General features: G+C 38.3%; 1 pseudogene; it reads left to right on the top strand.

Annotated features, from left to right (window-relative positions):
- Positions 1–19,935: 19,935 nt before the first annotated feature.
- Positions 19,936–22,806, top strand: part of LOC113047128 (zinc finger protein 271-like) — a 30,675-nt pseudogene continuing 27,804 nt past the window's right edge.

Here is a 22,806-nt window from a genome sequence, read left to right as displayed (position 1 = left end):
GAAAAACAACCATGCATACTGTGCATTGTATATACATTTCTGGGGTGCGTTTCCCTATAATGCTGTCTCTTAGCACGCTACAAAGACGGGGTCGATTACGTTAGCTAACAGCACAATTGACTTACCCGTCCAGTGATGACATTTTTACAGTCTACGGTTTTAGCCGGCAGTCTACAAAATTACATATTCATCAGATTGCGTCCATTTGTACCCCTCCAAATACCCCCCCCCCCCAAAAAAAAACAAAAAAAACAACCTCTGCTTATTTTGCTGCCCTGCATTTAATTTGTTAGTTAATTCACTTGTTTGTTTGTTTGCTAAATATTTAGTGCACATAAATGGCTCCGCGGACGTCACATTGTTTGATTTTGCACAACTATTATATTAGTATATAATGAGATGTAAAGAACTGTTAATTGTCAAATGTGATAAGGTATAGTGGTCCAGACCAATCTTATGAAAGTATGACTTACAGAAGGTATTACTATTATTAATTGGGGGCAGCCTTGTGGTTAGGGAGTTGGACTTGTAACCTGATGGTTGTAGGTGGCAAGAGTTGTAGGTGAGGGGTGTGAATGAAAAACACTCTTTTCCACCCTCAATATTCATGACTGAAGTGCCCTTAAACAAGGCACTGAACCCCCAGTTGCTCCCCGGGCGCTGGATCTATAGCTGCCCATTGCTCCGGGTGTGTGTTCACTTCTCACTGCTGTGTGTGTGCACTTGGATGGGTTAAAAGCAGAGCACCAATTCCGAGTATGGGCTACTTGGCAAAAGTTATGACTTTCACTTACACTTTAATGACAAGGTGGCCTACAGCTTAACTTAAGATGTATAGCGTTAAGAAGGTTTAGGGAAACGCTCCCCTGAAAGCATAACACGTGTTTTATTCTACAATTAAATATTTAAGACTATTACTTTATTATAATCCTCTAAGGTAATTTGTCAGTTTGATTAAAACTTATCTATAATAATGGAACAAATCCTGAGGTCTTGTTAGTTTTGATTTCTTCCCCCGAAGGCTGAATGCAACCAGGACCTCATTGGTTGCCACATTATGCAGTATTCACCTAATATATAAACAAAAATGGGAGATAAATACCATAAACTTAAATTTAATGTAACAATACTACAGTTCAAAATTATGATGACATAGTTGGGTGAGCATTTTATTGTAGAGCAGGGTGTCTCCAGGTTTTCTGAAGGTTAAAATGAATACTTCAAAAATAACTTTGAACTATTTAGGACCAAGTAAGGACCTTTTTTAAGGCCAGGTAAATTTAATTATTTTAAGGGACACAGTGTATCAATGTGTGGTCTAGATTATATTAGGCACACTTAAAAGTTTGAAAAAACAGAAACAAAACAACCTTTGTCCCCGTAACGTTTTAATCAATTTAACAAATAATACAACATTGGGGTGGAGATTGTGGTTCGCATCGACGTCCGGGGGAGCATTGACCGGACCGAAAGTACACTTTACCGTTGGCAATAAAAAGGGGAGGAGCAATCCTCCACTTTAAGACCTTTTTAAGGCCTGCAGAAACCCTGTAGATCAGAAGTGTTCAAACTTGGTTCTGGAGGCCACTTTCCTGCAGAGTTTAGCTCCAACTTGACAAAACACGCGCCTTTCTAGTATGCATAGTATGACCTTGATTAGCTGGTTCAGGTGTGCTTAATTAGGGTAGGAGGTAAAATAAAGTGGCCCTCCAGAAGCAGGATTGGACACCCCTGCCGTAGAGCACTGATTCTCAAACCTGTCCTGGAGTACCCCTACCCCTATTCCTGCACATTTTGTCTCCTTTCTCTAACACTTGATTCAACTTATCAGGGCTGCGTTTCCCAAAAGCTTCGTAATAAGGTTAGAAGTTCGTAAAAACGAACGTACGACTGATCTTAATATAACGGTCTGCTTCTCAAAAGCATCGTAACTTAAGTAGAACTTGAAAATTGTACATCTACGAGTGCTCTGGAGTAATCTTAAAGCCCTAAATGCATCGTAAGCAGACAGACTTATGCAGTCACCTGCTCAAGTGCAATGTAATCTGATTTGATTGTACCTTATTGTACACTTTATTATTCGTTTTTTGTTGTTGATGCTTTTAATATATATATATATATATATATATATATATATATATATATGTATGTATGTAAATATATATATATATGTATGTATGTATATATATATATATATATATATATATATATATATATATATATATATATATATGTCTGTAGCAGCATTAGGTTAAAATTTCAATAAATGAGAGTGTACTACTATCATGAGCTATTCTATAAGGTGACATTTCAGCACTTGGCAAACAGATAGAGACTCTTAAGTAGCACTTAAAGCAAGGCTAGGTGCATTTGTGTTAAGTGCATTTTTGGGAAATGCACATGAAACAATAAAATGAGTCGTAGAAAACAATGTTAAGTGCTAAGATCAACCGTTATTGGGAAACCCGTTCCAGCTCATTAGTAGAGACTGCAAGACATATATTTGGTGTCTGATAAGGGTGACATGCTAATTCTGCAGGGGCTAGGATCCTCCAGGACAGGTTTGAGAACTATACAGCTTATTATCTATATGTATTTATTTATTTCTTACCATCTTTGTCCTTTCTTATGAAGTGTCTAATGTGTTGTCAAGCTGTTTAATTTGTTTAGTGGTTTGACAGGGTCCTTTTTCTAGGAACCCTTCCTCTTCTTCAACCCCTGGAACAGCCACAGCAGCCAGAATTTTCCGTTGCACAGCAAGGATATCTTGCTGGTTCTCGTAAGACTTCTTGCAACTTCAGTAAGACTTTTGTGCGGTACTCTAAGGAGAAATTAAATATTATATAGTTACTCTTTGTGGCTTCATCAGATGAGGACTCTGGCTCTCTTAACAGATGTGACACTATTGAAACATAAAAATGAAATATCTGTGTTTCAAAATGTACATATTACATACAAGTTTATGAATATATCACAATTAAATATTGCTACACACCTTGTTGGGTGACACATTCTGCAGTGAGAACTGTGGCAATGATGCCTCTGCTGTAAATATATTTATTTATTTTAAAATGAGCTGCAATTATAAATAGACATTAAACATTTATTAAAATAAGAAACTTCCTCCTACAAAATAAATCCGGAAAAAAAGTCTATACGGTATTGTACCTTAAACACACACACATACTACATACATGTATGCCCTTGTATTCAGGATAAGTTTTGGGAAGTGGCTGATCTAAAAATACAACAGAAATATGAAAAGACATTTAGTAGGTTGATTTTTGCATTTTAGAGCCTTAAAAATTTTAAATAACAAATAAAAACAAAAAGTAATAAAATTTAATATCACTGTCGGTATTAATCATGTAACAACTTACATTTAGGTGGAACAGGTTTTGACACTTTCTTTATAACTCTGCTTTCATCTGAAAATAAAATATTTCGGAATGTTTATATAAAAAACAACAAAATTCACAAATGCTTTTAACCCTTAGTTTACATAATTATGAAAGATGAAATAAAGTTGCAGAATGTAAGTTGAAGGTATACGATTATGTATAAATGAGTTGTATGTATAACTTGATTAATAAAAAAAAAAAATCTCTGAGTGTTTAAGTTTCCTCAATAAATACTTTAATAGTCCCAAACATTTACCTTCTGAGGAGATTTCAGTCTCTGACTGATATCTCCAAGGCTTTTTGTGTGCCCTCTTTTCATGTGTTGTGTCCTCTGTTTCAATATTAGATGTTTCTGCGACAAGCTGGCACTTTTGCAGGGCTTTGGTATACGAGTCTGGAAAATATTTAAACAGCTTTATCAACAACAAGTCAAAAGACATACACGTAGACCTGAAATACTATCACTTTTACCTGTTTGTAGCCAAATTTTCTTTAATGATAACCGCCTCCACTTTTGCTTGTCAGGCAATTATTTATTTCTCACCAACTGCCTTGTGTTTAAAAACCTCCAAAAGCAAATGGTTCCCTGTAAACAAAAAAACAAAAAAAGAAAAGGTTTTGCATTACCAGTTGGGTTTTTATGTTGTTAGTTACTGTATAAAGTTTTGAATATAAATACTTTGTTGGTTTCCTCCAGCCATGTGGTTGGGACAATTTCCACAGAATTGTCATCTGTAAATTCAACCACTGAGAATGTTTTCTTTGTTTCCATCTGTTAAAAGAAAATAAATAAACAAATAAATATTGTGTGTGTGTGTGTGTGCACGTGCATGTGTGTGCTCAGTGCTGACCCTTGACTTCTGGGGGTCCTTCACAAAACTTTGTGGGTGGGTGAGGGGGTGTTGGGGTTATGAATGAATTAAATGCCTTTGTCCGTGTTCACTCCATCTCAAATCGTGCTCATGAACAGTGCTTGAGGTGGCACTTTATTTTACAGTACGTGTACTAACATGTACTTATCGTGTACTTACAGTGTATTTATCTAAGAAAGTTCTGGTAACACAAGGTAACTACATGGGGTAGGGTTAGGTTTAGGGGTAGGTTCAGGGTTAGTACCTAGTTATTACATAGTTATTGTAATTACTATAATAAGTACATAGTATGTACTAGAGGAACAGGACTGTAAAATAAAGTGCTACCGTGCTTGAGAAACAGTGTCTCTGTGCTTGCACACTGTAACATACACGTTACTTGGTTTCACTGATTTTTACATAGAAAGGGTGTAAACTTTCATATTTTTCATAATCACTGGCCACATAAAATAATAAAAAAATTACATCATCTTTGTGAGCAAGGGGTCCCCCTGGTGTATCTGGGGCCCTACACAGCTTGCGTACTTTTGCCTATAGGGATGGAGGGGTGAAGCTGAGGGGCTGCGTGGTTGTGGTAGACATGATAGATAGCCCTAGTCAGATTATATATGAGATTCATATGGGCTCATTCAGGAGGGGTCCACATGGAACTTATGGGACCCTTATTTAAAGCCCATATGGGACCCACATTGTATGCAGGACAGCCCAAAAAAAAATCTCCTGGTTTTCTTCCACCATTTTGGCAGTTCTTGTCAGCTGCTGTTCTGGGATGAGTTTCATTACTGATTGCCTTGACTGCACTTTGAAACAGCCAATCAGACGTGAGTCACATGGATCTCTGATAAGTGGTTCAGATTTCTCAAAATCCTTGCATAATATCTTTGCAGATACGGACTTATCCATCTCTTCTTTTTCTTCCATGGCCACACAACACTTCCCCTCCCGGAGAATGAAAGCATTGTTAGATCTTGTGACTTTCAACTTTTGTGTTGCCACAGATTGTATGTGTGGAAAATTTGCCTGCTCCACTTTCTGTTTGCCCACTTGGACAAGTGTTTGACTTCCTGATCGCTTAAGCTTTCCTAGAAAGTTCTCAAATGGGAAAGCACTGCAAGCATGGAGAGTGCCAAAATTCATTGCTTCTGCTGGTAGATGTAGCATGGAATGTATGTTGTACACCATGAAGTGATCTCCATAGAGCTCTTTTGTTTTTGCGAGAAAGAAAGTCATCAGCTCACTGCTGTAGCTGTTGTGTTCCACTGCCAGGTTTGGTAAAAGAAGAAGGCTCAAGGCAACACTGAATGCCATGAAGTGGTCATACAACTCATCTGCCAGAATTCCTTTTAGCACAATCTTGCCAGTGTATATTGCAAACTGCCACAATTCAGTTGCCTTCCGTCTGATGTTTTCTAGACCCCTTGGTTTTCGTACTAAACAGCTTGGAATGGCTTTCAGAAGTGAGAGCAGCCTTTGGGACACTTGATTGATTTGTCCAGCAGACATCCGGGCATTCCTCTCTCCTCTCATCCACTTTGTGATAATTTTTTTGTGACCCCCCAGGCAGGCTTGATGCATATAATCTATTGGAAATTGATAAACCATGTCCAAAGGGAGCATCACAAATGGGGACATTGAAATGGCCTCATCTTTGTGCCATCTTGCCATTTCGGTACATCTCATCCATATGTAGAGTGAGATTCTCTACCTCTGGGTAGGTCACTCGTCCAGACACCCACATGCCCCTCTGAGTGCATTTATCGCACCCATAATATCCTGAGAACTGTTTTATCTTTTTAACCATGGCTCTTGCAGATGCATCACAGACAACACATTTAATTTTAATCTGTTTCCCTCCAAACCATTGTCAAGGAGTTCCTGGATGTCTTTGATGGCATCCTCAACAAAATCCAAATTTGATGGTTTGGAAGGACCAAGTGTCAGTGTCACAGGAAAAACTCTGACAGGATTCAGGTGAATAGCACAGAGGATGGGCCATAGATGTGTTTTGCTGCTTTTGAAAATGGGCAGTACATCTATATTGAATGAAATCTCCAGTGTTGTTATTCCTTCAGTTATATCCCTCAGGTAGTGTTGCAACTACCGACTAAGGCTCTTCCTCAAGTTAAAATGGACACACTCCATCACTGACTTTGTCACTGTTTTGACACTTCTTGGAGTTAGCAACAAGGATCTTGCTGTTGAAGGCAGTTCTGGATGACCAAGTTCCTTCAGGTCATCAATGGCATTATGTGCAATGTTTTGTTTTGTAGCCCATTCCTGAAGAAACATTGCAAGAGAGGCTGGATGCATTTCATCCTCATCTTCAAGGCCTGAAGTGAAGTTCTCTTCATTGACTTCAGGTACACTCCTATGTCCTGAGCTGCAGTTCTCTTCGTTAACATTGTTTTCCAAACTCTCCTGTCCTGTACTGCAGTTCTCATCACTGATCCCTTCACTCTTCTGTCTCTTCACTCTCAAAAACGTTGTGGAGGTCTGGATTATCATTTTCTCCATCCATGTTAAAATGGCCTTGATTATGTTGAGATATCTTGGGATAAGATATTGTTTGCTCTCCAATCATCCTTTCAGCCAATGACCTCTGGGCAAATTTCCACTGCCTTGTGTAGCACTGCCTCCTAGATTTTGCATCCATTCTAAATCCAGAGTATTGTATTTCTTGTAAAATGTTGTTTGCCAGTACATTGCATTGTTGAATGTAAGGAAAATAAACTAAATGGTTAAAAATATGGGGGAGTATTATTATTGAATTGTTTTATTTTAATTTATTAATTAAAAGTGTTACATGAGGCCCGGTGACAATTGTCTGACTATAAAATTGCTTTAATTGGCCAAATAAAGTGTAATTATTGGCCAGTTTTAGTACTTTTATTTTTTAAACAAATGTCTGTCAATTAGAAACTGACTATAGATTTAAATTTAGGTAGCTTTATTGGCAGTTGGTTAAAGCTTTACATTGACTACAGATTAGTAACATGCAAAATAATATTTAACAGCCATATACAAGTGATTTACATATATACATGTGGGGTTCCCTATAAAGCAGGAGTATTTTTTTAACTATTAATTATTAATATTATAATCTTACATAAGGTATTTGATAAGTCATAAAGAAACATTTTGACATTTGGCACCTCGGATCACCTGTGGATCTTCCTGGACTTCCTATTCCCGTCAAGATTCCCAGGATCACCCGTCTTCATGTTTATAGTTTGTATTATTTCATTCAATATTCAAAACTCGCACTTGCTTCCTCCAACTCATTACGCATTCGTTACAGAACACTCTGACCACCATGGAAGCAGCGAGCACCACTTCTCTCACCGACTTCATCCACCACAGTGTCACCCATATGGATCAGCAGCAGGAGAGTATTGTCAGCACTGGACACGTGGCCCAAGCGCTAGTGATCGACCGATGTATCTGTTTACCGATATTTTTCCCGATATTTAAGCATTTTTCCATAATCGGGTATCGGTTTTGTAATATCGGATTCGCCGATTTACGGCGCCATCTTGTGGCCGTTTTGAGATTTCCGCCATTGCAGCCCGGGCGTCAGTCAACAACAACTCAGTGCACAGGTAAAGAATATGTTCTACTTGGTTTGCTTTAATTAATGAACTTTATTTAACATAACAGACATGCACAAATGAGATCTGAGACATAAATTCCTGATATAGTTAATTTATGCAGCTTGTTTCTAAACAATTGACACAAACTCATTGAGTCACGTAGTGTAATTCGTCATGTCCTGCCCCAATAAAGACGTATCTTTACATGTATTAAATAAAACAGACATGAATGAGTGCATGTTGAAAATAAAAGCGCTGAATTTAATTCTCTATCTGTTGTATTTGCTCACCATTAGTCTAGAAGAGAAAGTTCGTTAATATTGCTTAGCAACTGACGGATGATCTGGAGGCTTAAGCACGGCCACTGAATGAAACTTTTGACAAGATTATCTTGTTTAAACACCCTAGATTATATTATCATTTACTACATAACAATTATTTCGCTAATACACATATAAATATACCTTTGTGGAAATTAATTATTTATTATCTCCATGCGCGATCGCGGTTGATTAAATTATAGTCAAACAGCACTTTGTCAGTTGGCATTTCATGATCAAAAAAGTTCGTTCATATTGCTCAGCACCTGACTGGGTTGATGATCAGGAAGCCTCAAGCACGGCCACTGCATGAAATTTTTGACAAGATTATCTCGTTTAAACCCCCTAAATTATAGAATCATTTGATTTACTACATAACCATTATTTAGTTAATACAAATCTAAATAAATGCAGCTCTGTGGAAATTATTTATTATCTCCACACGCGATCGTGGTTGAGTAGCCCAATTTATAGTTTTGTGTAAATGCATAGATAAGTTACAGCACTTTGTCAGAAAGCATTTCATGATCTAGACCGATAAAACATAATAACACTAGTTGGAATCAGGGATTGATATGAGGATGGGCAAGCCACTTGAATGGTGGAAACAAAATGAGAAAAGGTTCCCCATTCTTGCTCGTCTGTCAAGAAAGTTCCTTTGCCCCCCACCGTCTTCGGTGCCCAGTGAACGAGCCTTCAGTGAAGTGGGAGCCATTTATGAAAACAAAGGAAGCAGGCTTACAGGGCAGAATGCTGAAAGACTCTGTTTTCTACACTAAAACCTAGTTCTGCTTAACTGGGAGTATTAAGTTACACTACTAAATAGCTATGCACTCCTAAATAGCCCCCCCCCCCCCCCCACCAATATGTTATAATCATTTTTGTGCTTTATTTTTTTTACCTGTTTTTATTTTTTTACCTCATCAAAGCTTTTATTTTAAAACAAAGACACTTAGTAACAGTGCACTTTAATTTTTTGGACTCAGACCCCTCTATTTATTTGTGTATAAATATAAAGGTTTTTTTTTTTGTAGTGATTGTTATAAATAAAATGGTTTGTTCAGCTCATTTGTGTTGTAATAATTGTCAGAAACAGAAGTATAACAGTAAATGAATATCGGTTCTGCATATCGGTTATCGGGTACATAAACATGCAAATAATCGGTATCAGTATCGGTTATAAAAAAATCAATAGCGGTCGATCACTACCAATTGCTGGTGACACAGGTGTCTGAGCTTACCCAGCAGATCCACCAGCTGACCTCTCCCGCTGTGCCCGGATTAATCGTCTTGGTAAACAGACCAGTCATTCACGCCTTCACAACTCTCCTGAATTGGGTAACTCGAGTCGAGAGAACATGGTCGGTCCCGTCTACGATCACGAACCCATGCAGGTGGGTAGAGCTCAACTATCCAGGGAGGACAGAGAGAGGCAGAGGTCCAGATGACTGTGTTTATATTGCGGTGGCTCAGGTCATACTTTTCGTTCATGTCCAGTAAAAGAGCCAGCCCGATAGTAAGTCTGAGGCTACTATCGGGTGGGATCTCCGCTGGGAAGTCCTCAACCACATCATCAACTCTACTTCTGGTGAAACTGCGGTGGGAGAACCACACTCACGAATGTCACACCCTTCTGGACTCTGGAGCCGAAGGTAATTTCATTGACACTGTCCTTGCACGTCACCTGAACCTTTCCGTCCTTCCCTTGTCTCATCATATCCACGTCACCGCACTCATTGGCCAGGAACTGCCTCATGTTACTCACACCTCTGAACCCATAACTCTGCTCACCTTAGGAAACCACACCAAAACCATATCCTTTTTTCTCATGGACTCCCCTGTCGCACCCATTGTTTTAGGTCATCGCTGGTTGGTCAAACACAATCAACGAGTGGATTTTTTAAGAACTATGCCTTTAATGTCTTTAAGACATTATAGTCAGTTAAAGTATGTACTCACAAAGCCAAATACGCTCTCGTGATGTGGCTCTTAAAATAGCCTTTGGGGTGTATATAGTTTCTGTAGACACAAACAAAAGAGAGAAAAGAAAAAAGAGGAACGAATATGAGTGAGATGTGTCTGTACAAATGAAAATGTTTTAGTTTCATCAGTGATTATTAATAAATTTGTATTTTATGATGAAAACAGACGTTTTGTTGCAGACGTATGTGTTCTATTTGGGTCAGGGTGAGCACAGTGGGCACAGACCATGGTTTATATATGCCAGCTGCCCGGTTTGGTGGGCTTGGCATGCAAGTAAGAATTTAAGCATTGAAGATTTAAGATTTGCCAGATTCATCATAACATGCTAATAAATAAATAAAAAGACACTCTCAATTGTAGCTCTTAAAAGATATACATTGCTTTGATTTTTAGGGATTAAACCAATAAACTACTTTGACTAGTGAGTTTACCATTTGTTTTATTAATGTTTATTTATAGTGCAATTTATTCTGCTTACCTGACTCGTGCAGACTTCTGTCCTGGTGTTTGGCTGTGGTCCCCCCATCATCCACTCTTCGGCAACCAGTCTAGTTATGGAGACCACCATGATCTAATCTATACAGATATAGATGTCTCTTCTCCCACAAACTCCACTTTCAGGTATGTTTTTTCTTTGTTGTTGTTGTTTTTTCAACAACGTTGACTGTATTTTTGTATGCCAAAACCTAGGGCTGCATAATATTGAAGAAAAATGCATTATGCGATTGTGATAACTTGTAATGGCTGATAATATTCAATGATGCTTACAGTGTGTAAATTAAATTGAAATTATATGTAGGTATATTTAAAATCTGAAAACTCTATAATTCACGTTAATGTTTCACATTATTTTTGTGAGAAGAAAGCATAACCACAACTTCTAAACAGCTGTGCTTACTGTAGCATTACATAAAAAGTGTCTTTTTAACATAAGTGTAAACCAGGGGGATTAGGGTTTCAGGTAGGAATTAGGTTTAACAGCAAAAACTAATCAAATGTAAAAAATTAAACACTGCTTAGTCTTCACTATATGAATTAAATACACACTGATTCTTATTAAAAGTCCCCCTGTAGTCAATTATTTTATCCCTTAAAACTTATCTTTGATCATCAAAGTGACATATTTAAATGTGTTTTTCTTGTGAAAATAATTTTCTCATGCCTTTAAATAGCTTGAATGTAACTCTACACCCTTGCCTCATTTGAATATATGAATATGTTAATATGGGTGCACCAGCTGTGGAAAGGCAAAAAGGCAAGTTATTCCACACTGTTTCCAGTCATCTTCAAAGAATGCAAATTGAAGAATAAATTTTTTGGAATGTAGGATATGTAATACACCATGAAAAAATTTATTCTTATAAAATAAAGTTTGTCCAGAGTTGAAAAGCAGAAGACAGTTTAACCCAATTATATACAGGTGCTTCCTAATAAATTAATAAATGTCATGGAAAAGTTCATTTATTTCTGTAATTCAACTCAAATTGTGAAACTTGTGTATTAAATGTAGTGCTAACAGACTGAAGTAGTTTAAGTCTTTGGTTATTTCAATTGTGATGATTTTTGCTCCCATTTAACAAAAACCAATTCACTCTCACATCTCGACAAATTACAATACTTCATAAGACCAATAAAACATTTTTTTTTTTTAGTGAATTTTTGGCTTTCTGGAAAGTATGCTAATTTACTGTACATTTACTCAATACTTGGTAGGAGCTCCTTTTGCTTTAATAATTACTGCATCAGTTCAGCGTTCCATGGAGGTGATCAGTTTGTGGCACTGCTGAGGTGGTATAGAAGCCCAGGTTTCTTTGACACTTGTGTATTAAATGTAGTGCTAACAGACTGAAGTAGTTTAAGTCTTTGGTTATTTCAATTGTGATGATTTTTGCTCCCATTTAACAAAAACCAATTCACTCTCACATCTCGACAAATTACAATACTTCATAAGACCAATAAAACATTTTTTTTTTTAGTGAATTTTTGGCTTTCTGGAAAGTATGCTAATTTACTGTACATTTACTCAATACTTGGTAGGAGCTCCTTTTGCTTTAATAATTACTGCATCAGTTCAGCGTTCCATGGAGGTGATCAGTTTGTGGCACTGCTGAGGTGGTATAGAAGCCCAGGTTTCTTTGACAGTGGTCTTCAGCTCATCTGCATCTTTTGGTCTCTTGATTCTCATTTTATTCTTGAGAATAGCCCATAGATTCTCTCTGGGGTTCAGGTCTGGTGAGTTTGCTGGCCAGTCAAGCACACCAATACCATGGTCATTTAACCAAATTTTGGTGCTTTTGGCAGTGTGGGCAGGTGCCAATCCTGCTGGAAATTAAATCAGCATCTTCATGAAGCTGGTCAGCAGAAGGAAGCATGGAGTGCTCCAAAATTTCCTGGTAAACGGGTGCAGTGCCTTTGGTTTTCAGAAAAAAAAAACACAATGGACCAACACCAGCAGATGACATTGCACCCAATTTATATATATATATATATATATATATATATATATATATATATATATATATATATATATATATATATATATTAGGGGTGTAACGGTTCACAAAATTCACGGTTCGGTTCGATACGATACACTGATGTCACGGTTCGGTTCGGTTCGATACGTTTTAGATACAGCAAAATGTAAAAACATCTCAACTTTTCAGAATGCCGCAAGCGCACCGCGGGTCATGTGACAAGAACCAACCAATCAGCTTCATCCTTTCCCGTAACAACGTTGAGAGCTCAGCCAAGATGAAGGAACAGCTGATCATAGTTGTATATGGATTGCAATTTTGAAATAAATTCAGTAGCAGAGCTACTGCAAGCGATTTTTAGAGCTGCAAATCCATTTATCCTTCGCTGAAATTTCCGCGTCTCATGGAGAGAGCACGTCATTGTTGCTTAGCAAAGACAGACGCCTCATGAGCGCTTCTGCCCGAGCGCTTTGGAAAGGAGGAGAAAGACGCGCTTAGCGTTTTCCACGCGTTTTTAGGCACGATATGTGAACGGCCCCTAAGGCGCTCGCTCACTCAGCACGCGCTGAAGGCTCGTTGCAAAATGTCTAATGCATTTAACAGACCAGAAATATAAGATCCTAAAATAACCAACAGGTCTGGTGTTTGGGTTGGATTCCCTGTAAGCTATAGTGTCTAAATGCTGCAGGGATAGTTTGCTGCGTGCATGTTTCTCCTTTTTTTCGTCTTTTCCCAGATAGTACTGACGCATATATCCCAGATATTCCCGCTGGTTTTTTTTTTTTTTTTAATCCCGCTGGTGTACCCTGTCATGTTGCAGATGCGACATACCATTGTTTTTTTATCCACCACTCTCTTGCCATCACCATTATAGCTTAAAGGGAATCCAAAGTGCACCCAAACACCAGAACTGTTGGTTATTGGAGGATCTTCTCATTTCTAGTCTGTTAAACGCATTGGCTAATTTGCAACGAGCCTTCAGCGTGTACTGAGTGAGCGAGCGCCTGCTGAGTAGCCTAACATAAACATATAAGATGGTGTTTTTTTCTTCTTCGGGAGTGTCAGGGGCGTTGCCTGTTACGTTGTTTGGGTTATTGGGCTACCTTGTTGAACGCATATCATTATATTTCTTTCTCTCTCTTTTTTTTTTTTTTCAAATATAATTAATTACTCCAACGAACCGTTCGGTATACATAATGCGTACCGCGTACCGAACCGAAAGCGTCGTACCGAACGGTTCAATACGAATACGCGTATCGTTACACCCCTAATATATATATATATATATATATATATATACAGTACAGACCAAAAGTTTGGATACACCTTCTCATTCAAAGAGTTTTCTTTATTTTCATGACTATGAAAATTGTAGATTCACACTGAAGGCATCAAAACTATGAATTAACACATGTGGAATTATATGGAATTATATACATAACAAAAAAGTGTGAAACAACTGAAAATATGTCATATTCTAGGTTCTTCAAAGTAGCCACCTTTTGCTTTGATTACTGCTTTGCACACTATTGGCATTCTCTTGATGAGCTTCAAGAGGTAGTCACCTGAAATGGTGTTCCAACAGTCTTGAAGGAGTTCCCCGAGAGATGCTTAGCACTTGTTGGCCCTTTTGCCTATGCTCTGCGGTCCTGCTCACCCCTAAACCATCTCGATTGGGTTCAGGTCCGGTGACTGTGGAGGCCAGGTCATCTGGCGCAGCAACCCATCACTCTCCTTCTTGGTCAAATACCCCTTGTTGCCTTCAGTGTGACTCTACAATTTTCATAGTCATGAAAATAAAGAAAACTCTTTGAATGAGTAGGTGTGTCCAAACTTTTGGTCTGTACTGTATAAATATATATATATATATATATATATATATATATATATATATATAGAGAGAGAGAGAGAGAGAGAGAGAGAGAGAAATAAAAATAAAGAAAAACAAAAGGACAAACTTATGACTAATAGATAGACTGTTCACACACTCACTGTTTGGGAGTAACAACTGCATCTACTTGTAGATGTGAGTCTCAGTGTTCTCTACACAACAGTTTTCAGTAGTGTTTCGAATGCTGTTTGTATCAATAGGTAACTGAAGTCAAGTAGTATTCTATTTGTGATTATTACCTCTTACTATAGAAACAGTGAGTAAAATATTATCAAAGATGGTGACAGCCATACTACTAAAAGTCTTATCACAATAGACATGACAAGAGTCCAATCAAGGCATGACTTCATCTGTTAAATCTAAACCAGCAGCAGCTTTTATGGAGTAACTGGAGTTTAACTGGAGTAGATTTGTCATGATTCTGCCTTCATGTCCTGACTTTCCTGGGAGTCTGCTTTGGAGTCCTCAGTGACGGAGTCAGCCCTGCCAGAGACCGAACTGCCTCAACCTGTCTCAGACCCAGCTGGGACCTCTGTACCGCGGCCAAGGAGGAAGAGGAGGAAGAAGGGGTCTTCCGGTCCTGCGTCTCTGTCTCCTCCTGAGTCGGCCATGCCTCTCGAGCCAGCAGCAGTGAGTGCTGGCGTCCCCGAGCCAGCAGCGGTGAGTGCTGGCGTCCCCGAGCCAGCAGCGGTGAGCGCTGGCGTCCCCGAGCCAGCAGCGGTGAACGTTGATCCTGTACCAGCAATTGAGAGAACTGTGTCCAAGTCAGCAGTCGTGAAGGCTGAGGAGAGAGCCGCGGCCGACTCTGCAGCAGAAGCGTTGTTGCAGTCCGTCTCTGCTCGTAAAGAGATGCCTGTTGTTATTGCTGCCAAGACTCTGTCTGATTATTTGTCACGTCTTGTTCAGATTTTACAAGTCCCTGCCAGTCCTGTCTTGTCCCCAGACCCTGTCCCCAGAGATCCCGAGCCAGCCGCAGTGAGCGCTGATCCTGAGCCAGCCGCAGTGAGTGTTGATCCCGAGCCAGCCGCAGTAAGCGCGGTTCCTGAGCCAGTTTCTGTCTCCACTGATGTTGTCCCGTGTCCAGTAGATGTTGTCCCGTGTCCTGTGATTTCTCCTGTCAGGTCCTCTGATGTTGTCAGTTGTCCAGATACCACTCCCCACCCTACACCACCTAGACCTGCCCGGACCCCTCGTCGTCAGCCTTTGTCTCCTCCGCTTCCTTGTTTGTTTGTTTTTATTTGTCACCCTAACCCTGCCGTAGTGTATTCATGTTTGCCTTTGTTGTTATTTGTCATGTCTTTTTGGCTTTTGTCTCTGTCTCAGTCAGTCATGTCCCGTGTTTGATGTTCCCTTGAGGAGCGTCTGGAAGCCGCTCCTTAAGGGAGGGGTTCTGTCATGATTCTGCCTTCATGTCCTGACTTTTCTCTAGTCTTGAGGCAGGATCATGACAGACCCGTGTTTTGTATACAAGCACATGGCCTTGTATTTGGGCCATGTGCTTGTGTTGTCTCGTTCCCTTGCCCCGCCCCCTTGTTATCCTGGTTGTCGTGATTGCCTTACCTGTGCCACCTGTTGTGTCTTGATTAGTTTTCCTATTTATATCCCCTAGTGTGCTCTGTCTTTTGTCGGTTCATTGTTTCTATATATGTTTTTACATATGTGTTCCTTCATGTCAACTTGTGAGATATTGTATCATTGTCACCCCTTGAAGAAGTCGTTGTATAACCGTGAGTGTTTGTTTGTAGTGTTCTAGTGTTTAGAGTTTGTTTATCATATTATTTTATAGAAAATATGAAGAAAATACTTAAATTTTGTTTGTGGTATGCCCTGTCACATGCTTTGACAGATGCGTGTGAACTTGAATAATTGAAGAGAATAGGAGCGCAATCATTTTCACTAATATTTATATTTTGGTAAAATATTTTTTAAATGTAGGATTAATATTCTACATAATTATTTTTTTTCCCCAGGAATATATAAGTGTCACCACGAGCTCCTGACCTCTCTGTGGCTCAGCTGTTTTAGGACTTTTTCAGAACTACATCTTTTTTGGTCACCACAATCAGGATGTTCAGTGGGGATTCATTGGTGGATTCCACCTATGGAAAAATTTAGGCTAGGAGTGTGTTGTCATACCAGTAGAAACAACCTGCATCACCATCATGATGCCCCATCACCACCACATCTACCACTTATTGGGTACAGCCTTGATACATCTGTCTGCTTGTTTGTCCATAGCGAACATATTTGTTTTTGTATGTATATTTTTTGTATGTGTACATTATGTACATTTGTACAAATATGTGTTTATTGTTTAATGTGCATCTCAGAAAATGCTTTATTAAAAACCCAACTGAATGGCACTTAAATGCACTTAATTCATCTGTCAACTTTCTTGTCATTGTTCACAGTACAAGTACAGACAGAGAAACAATGGGTAACTAAATAAAAAAGTTTGTCAAGACAAACTTTAAGTTGGCTTGAGAAACCCTGACCAGAAAGTTTGAAAAGTTTGAAAATGTGAAAAGTTTAAAAAGATTTAAGTTTAAGAAGTTTAAAAAAGACAGTGATTAACATATTTCTAGCATAACAAGCAAGTGACGACCATGTCATTAGCATGATTAGCAAAGTTGCTAGCATGTTGCTAGCATGATTAGCAAGTGACTAGCATGTACTTAGCATGATTAGCAAAGGTATCTAGCATGTCGCTAGCATAATTAGCAAGTGACTAGCCATGTCGCTAGCATGATTAGGAAGTTACTAGCAAGTCTCTAGCACGTTTCTAGCATGATTAGTATGTGACTAACAAGTTGCTAGCATGATTAACATGTTTCTAGCATGATTAGCATGTGACTAACATGTTTCTAGCATGATTAGCATGTTGCTAGCATGTCGCTAACATAATTAGCAAGTGACTAGCCATGTCGTCAGCATGATTAGTAAGTTAGTAGCATATCGCTAGCATGTTGTTAGCATGATTAGCATGTTTCTAGCATGATTAGCATGTTTCTAGCATGACTAGCACGCGACTAGCATTTTTTGCTAACATGATTTTAGCATGATTAGCATGTTGTTAGCATGATTAGCATGTGACTAGCATGTTGCTAACATGCTTCTAGCATTATTAGAATGTTGCTAGCATGTTTCCAGCATGAATAGCATGTTGTTAGCATGTTTCTAGCATGACAATCATGCGAATAACATGTTTCTAACATGATTTTAACATGATTAGCATGTTGCTAGAATGTTTATAGCATGATTAGCATACGACTAGCATTAGTTTAGCATGGTTAGCATGTTGCTAGCATGTTTCTAGCATGATTAGCATGCGACTAGCATGTTGCTAGCATGATTTTAGCATACTAATTTCTAACATGACTAGCATGCGACTAGCACGTTTCTAGCATGATTAGCATGTTGCTAGCATGTTTCTAGCATTACTAGCATGTGACTAGCATGTTGCTAGTATGATTCTAGCATTATTAGCATGCGACTAACATGTTGCTAGCATGATTTTAGCATTATTTACATGTTGCTAGCATGTTTCTAGCATGGTTATCATGCGACTAGCATGGTTATCATGCGACTAGCATGTTTCTATCATGATTTGCATGTTGCTAGCATGTTTCTAGCATGACTAGCATGCGACTTGCATGTTGTTGGCATGTTTCTAGCATGATTATCATGCGACTATCATGTTGCTAGCATGTTTCTAGCATCACTAGCATGCGACTAGCATGTTGCTAGCATGATTTTACCATAAGTAGCATGTTGCTAGCATGTTGCTAACTTGTTTCTAGCATGACTAGCATTCGACTACCAAGCTGCTGGTTTGATTAGCATGATTTTAACATGATTAACATGTTGTTAGCATGTTTCTAGCATGATTAACATGTTGCTAGCATGACTAGCATGCGACTAGCATGTTGCTAACATGATTAGCATGTTGCTAGGATGTTTCTACCATGACTAGCATTCAACTAGCATGTTGCTAGCATGATTAGCATGTTGCTAACATTTTTCTAGCATGACTAACATGCAACTAGCATGTTTTTAGCATTATTAACATGTTGCTAGCATGTCGCTAAGATGTCTCTAGCATGATTAGCATGTTGCTAGCATTTCGCTAGCATATTTCTTGCATGATTAACATTTTTCTAGCATGACTAGCATGCAACTAAAATGTTGCTAACATGATTAGCATTTTGCTAGGATGTTTCTACCATGACTAGCATATGACTAGCATGTTGTTAGCATTATTTTAGCATGATAAGCATGTTGCTAGCATGTTTCTAGCATGACTAGCATACGACTAGCATGTTGTTAGCATGATTAGCATGATTAACGTTGTTAACATTTTCTAGCATGATTATCATGTGACTATCATGTTGCTAGCATGTTTCTAGCATGACTAGCATGCGACTAGCATGTTGCTAGCATGATTTTAACATAAGTAGCATGTTGCTAGCATGATTTTACCATAAGTAGCATGTTGCTAGCATGTTGTTAACTTGTTTCTAGCATGACTAGCATTCGACTAGCAAGTTGCTAGTTTGACTAGCATGTTTGCCATCATGATTTTAGCATGATTAACATGTTGTTAGCATGTTTCTAGTATGATTACCATGTTGCTAACAGGACTAGCATGTGACTAGCATGTTGCTAACATGATTAGCATGTTTTAGGATGTTTCTACCATGACTAGCATGCAACTAGCATGTTGCTAGCATGATTTTAGCATGATTAACATGTTGCTAGCATGTTTCTAGCATGACTAGCATGCGACTAGCATGTTGTTAGCATGCTTTTAGCATGATTAACATGTTGCTAGCATGTTGCTAGCATGTCGCTAGGATGTCTCTAGCATGATTAACATGTTGTTAGCATGTCGCTAGCATTTTTCTAGCATATATCAAAATCATATAAGGAACCTTGAACTGCAGCACTTTCATAACCAAAAGAGGACATCCCATGAACGTCCCTAATGTTCTATAAAGGTTCGGAACTTTCGTTACCTTTAGAGAACTTTTAGGGGACATTGCACAAGGTAAAGCAAATGTGGGTATAAAGCTCATGCAAAATTATTCACATTTTTTTAAAATATTTTTTTTGTGAAAATATAGCCTAACATATAGTGTAACACTTTACTAGATGGATTTGTTAATGTTAGTTAATGTATTGAAGTTTACAAACATGTTAGTTATTTATTGTAAAGTGCTTCATGTATTTCGAGTGTTCACTAGAAAAAAATAAGTCGCCCCCCTTAAGAAATCTAAAATAAATTCCCCCTACACGCACGCAGAATGTATTATATCCCTCCTCTCGACGCTCCACTCCAGTTCAGCGGGAGGCGCTAAACACATACGTTTGTTTGACAAACACCATTAAAACCTCAGAGGAAGAAGATTAGTTTCACCGCACTCTCTGTTGTTGTGTTGTGATGCTGGTTTAATAAAATCTGTTAGAAATATTTCTGAAAATAGAAAATACCGTTTTTGAATCCGGTCAGTAAATACCTGTAATATTTTCGTCCTCACAGTGGTGTCTGAGTTTTGAAGCGAGCAGGAATATCTGGATGAGTTTATCATGTGAACTGAGATCTGCTGCTGTGAAAATGATGTTTGTTAAAGAAGAGAGAGAAGAGAACACGAGTGAACTAGAAATCGGCTCAACAAAACTAGAGGAACCAGAAACTTTGAGAATAAAAAACGAGAACCCAGAAACCTGGAAAATAAAATCAGAAGAGCCAGAAACCTGGAGAATAAAACATGAGGAGCAAGGTTTTTATTCTTCATTCATCTTTAATGACTGTTTGTGACATATTTACGTGTACAAAGCTTTAACCCTCTGCAGTCATCCTCATTCTTATATGGTTAGCAAAATTCATTTTAAAATGTAATATGCAAAATGATAATTCAATATGTAAAATAGCAGTGTATTACTGTATTTAGATGTACAGTTTACCACGCACGTGCAATTTTTTTGCTAAATTAAAAATCATTAAATTCTATAAATTTACATTTGCCATTTTCTACACTAGTTGTAATATGTAAATCAAAAATATTTTAACAATTTATAAGTTGTACAATTAAAATTATATCGTATTATCCAAATTGATAAGATATGTTCAGTATGTCCAAGCAAAACTTTAGCAAATTAACATTGAAATGCAATTTTTCCTGAATGCATTTAGACTTATTCATCGTGATAATGATCCTTAAAAATGATCCGAAATCAGTATTTGAGTAGATAACCAGCCAGTGTTCAAAACTATCGCCTTATTTTAGCCCAATTCACTACGGTTAGCTTATAATAATGTTTTATAATTTGAGTGGTATGGGTAGCTTTTTTGTGGGAAATTAGAGCATGCCCCTGCGTTATTACGTCACGTCTGTAAACATGAAGTTGTTCGGCTACTAGGCTAACGTTACCGCATGTGAGGATCCTGCAGGTGGACGATCGTTTATAGCCTTGTGGTATGGGTAGCTTTTTTGTGGTAAAATTACCCATTATTACCCTTTCCCACAGCAGCTAGAATAATTAAAAGGTTAGTTCACCCAAATAGTAAAATTATGTCATTAATAACCCTCATGTCGTTCCAAATCCATAAGACCTCCGTTTATCTCCGGAACACAGTTTAAGATATTTTAGATTTAGTCCGAGAGCTCTCAGTCCCTCCATTGAAGCTGTGTGTGCGGTATACTATCCATGTCCAGAAAGGTAAGAAAAACATCATCAAAGTAATCCATGTGACATCAGAGGGTCAGTTAGAATTTTTTGAAGCATCGAAAATACATTTTGGTCCAAAAATAGCAAAAACTATGACTTTATTCACCATTGTCTTCTCTTCCGTGTCTCAGTGATATCCGGTTCACGAATGGATCATTTGCTGTAACCGGATCTTTTTGAACCAGTTCACCAAATTGAACTGAATCGTTTTAAACCGTTCATGTCTCCAATACGCATTAATCCACAAATTACTTAAACTGTTAACTTTTTTAATGTGGCCGAGACTCCCTGTGAGTTCAAACAAACCAATATCCCGGAGTAATTCATTTACTCAAACAGTTCACTGACTGAACTGCTGTGAAGAGAGAACTGTAGATGAAAACAGAGCCGAGCCAGATAACGAACAAAAGACTGACTCGTATGGCTTATCTATGGCCCCATTCACACTGCATGGTTCAAGTGACCCTAATCTAGGGCTGGGTATTGTGCAAAATCTTTCGATCCGGTGCCAATTTCGATACCTCAGTTTCGATACCGGTTCCTAACGATACTTTTTTCGATACCATATGTTTTGAAATACATTAAACACAAAACTTGTATTTTTCACCTTAATTAAAACCAATTCTGGTAACACTTCACACTCAGGATAACATTATTAATACAACTGGTTGTGCTATTCAGCGGCGGACTGGGACCAAAAAGTTAGCCAGGCTTTTCTGGCCCACAGCAGCCCACCACATCATAACGCAAACGCCCCTGTTTTTATGTCATTTATTAATTTTATATTTAAGTAAACAGTTTGGGGATTTTAACCAATAGGGCAACTGATCCTCCGTTGAAAAAAAAAGAACAACAGCTGTTCATTTAGCAACTCCAAGTGAGTGATACATGCTCATCAAGACACAAAAATTCTTCTAGAACTCACTCTTTGCATTCAATAAGCAGATCCATGCGAATCATGCATGAAATAGACTCAAACAATAGCTTTATGTGCTTTACAGATGAACTTGAAGTCTTTATTCATTCGAGATGTTCAATAATAGCTCATCTTTGACTCGGTAATACAAGTTCATGATTAGTGAACCCATGATTCTTTTGAGTCAATGTTTTAAAATAATCATTTATTTTGTTTAACGAAACCAGTGTGGAAACCAGTGTTTCACAAATAGATCTGAGGTGCAGGGCTCGCAAAATCGTTAGCCCCACCTCCTGGGGCTATTGTGATTTTCCAGTCCGATGGTCTATCGTGAATAGTGATGTAAAATTCCTAACTTCACTTGCTTCGCGTTGTTCACTCGCTTGAAGGTGTGAAACGGATCATTGCCGATCGTTTGCATTTGTTTCTAAATATTGCTGATTCAAGCATTTTAAACAATTCACGCTCGTTCGGAGCTTGCACTCACTCATTCAAAGCACTCGCTGTGAGCAGCATTTCAGACAATGCACGTACAGAGAATGAATTCATCTTTCGAGTATCAAAATTCGCTGTACCGGATAAATCTGTCTCTCTGTTTTTTAGACGACGTGAAAGGGGGCGTTTCAAGAT

Source organism: Carassius auratus, chromosome 28, assembly GCF_003368295.1.
Source record: "Carassius auratus strain Wakin chromosome 28, ASM336829v1, whole genome shotgun sequence".
Classification (NCBI taxonomy): domain Eukaryota; kingdom Metazoa; phylum Chordata; class Actinopteri; order Cypriniformes; family Cyprinidae; genus Carassius; species Carassius auratus.
Note: the sequence above shows the minus strand (reverse complement) of the source record. Positions and strands in the feature narration are given on the sequence as shown.